This window comes from Dipodomys spectabilis, unplaced genomic scaffold (genome assembly GCF_019054845.1).
Source record: "Dipodomys spectabilis isolate Male_0828 unplaced genomic scaffold, ASM1905484v1 ptg000228l, whole genome shotgun sequence".
Lineage (NCBI taxonomy): Eukaryota > Metazoa > Chordata > Mammalia > Rodentia > Heteromyidae > Dipodomys > Dipodomys spectabilis.
In genome coordinates, this window is record NW_024870905.1 from 4819867 (window position 1) to 4821532 (window position 1666).

General features: G+C 36.9%; 1 non-coding gene across 1 annotated transcript; it reads right to left on the reverse strand.

Moving 5' to 3' along the window:
* Positions 1-885: 885 nt before the first annotated feature.
* Positions 886-989, reverse strand: LOC122123435. Its single transcript, XR_006150394.1, has one exon. It is a non-coding gene; the product is annotated as a U6 spliceosomal RNA (small nuclear RNA).
* Between the last annotated feature and the right edge of the window lie 677 nt (positions 990-1666).

Here is a 1666-nt window from a genome sequence, read left to right on the forward strand (position 1 = left end):
TTAGTTATTAGCTAAATAATGTACAGAGGAGTCACATTTGCGTGAGCAAGGTAATGAGTACATTTCCTAAAAAACATTGTTACCTCCTCCTTTATTTTTCTCCTACCATCCTTTCCCTCCCACCTCCACAAGTACACAACCCTCCTCTCTTCCCCCACCTAAATTGTAAAGTTCATTTTTCAACATAGTGTCTTGTGTATCTCATTGTTACAATGTGTCAACCTGTACCCCTATTTAAGCATTTTGTTTTTTTCTTTCGCCTCCACGAATTAGAGGAGTGTATATACAAGATGTAGGTGTACCAACTTCAAATACAGTGAAAACTGGAGTTATAGCAGGAGGGAGGAACATATAAAGAAACAAAAAAATCACATTGCACATTATATGTACGTTAGAAACAATAGCAAGAAAGAAAAAAACCACTTGTGTCCCTATCTTGGGGTTCATGTCCCTTAACATCATCCTATCTGGTCATATGCAGATAGCTTTTGACCTATTCTTCTTAACCCAGACAAATATTAGTTATTGAAAATTAGGGAAACCATGGGACCAATGTTAATTTGGACTTGGCTTACTTCACTTAATATAATTTTTACCAAGACTTTCCAGTTACTAACAAATGGGGCAACGTTATTCTTTCTGATGGAGGCATAGAATTCCATTGTGTATATATACCACAGTTGTGTTGGTAGCTTTAGTATGGTCTTGTTTGTGATCATTTGGGTAAATGTCCCAAAGTGGGATTGCTGGGTCATAGGGGAGCTCTATGTGGAGTTTTTTGAGGAACCTCCATACTATTTTCCAAAGTGGTTGAACAAGTTTTATACTCCCACCAAGAATGCAGTACGGTTCTCTGGTGGCCACATCCCCTCCAGCATCTGTTGTAAAAGTATGGAATGCTTCAGGAATTTGCCTGTCATCCTTGTGCATGAGCCATGCTAATCTTCTCTGAAATGTTCCAATGTTTCTGCTACGCATTTCATTTTGTGCTCCTGCACTTGGCGAGTGATTTTAGGTGCGTCTACACCAGTAGAATCAGCATAAATCAAGCCAGCATTTCTTCATTTAAAATACAAGGAAAGGATACAGGTTGCCACATTGTAACAATGAAATGTACAAGACACTCTATCGGGGGGGGGGGGGGGCGTGGAGTGACATGTTGGGGAGGTATGAAGGGGCAGAATGGTAGGGGAAAGACAAAGGAGGGGGTAACAATGCTCAATAAGAAATGGACTCATTACCTTACTTATGTAACTGTAACCCATCTGCACAGGAACTTTAAAATAAAAATATAAATTGAAAAGATACAAGGAAAACTTCTGTACTTATAGGAAGTTGTATTTGTCACTCAATATCAGCAAGGTATTGGTTTTAGGACCACAAGCATATTAAAATTTTGGATGCTCAAATTCTCTATGTAAACACAGTATATTATTTCCAATAGAATATGCCCACAACCTAGTGCACGGTAATAGCTACGAAAATTTTTACTACATTCTATGTTTGTCGTGAAAAATAAAATTATATGCACTATTGACTGATACCATTTTTTTCAGATAATTTATTTATTGTGAAAATATCGTACAGAGGGGATAATGGGCAAGGTAATGAATATATATACGTATATATATGTATATTCATATATATACATATATACATACATATA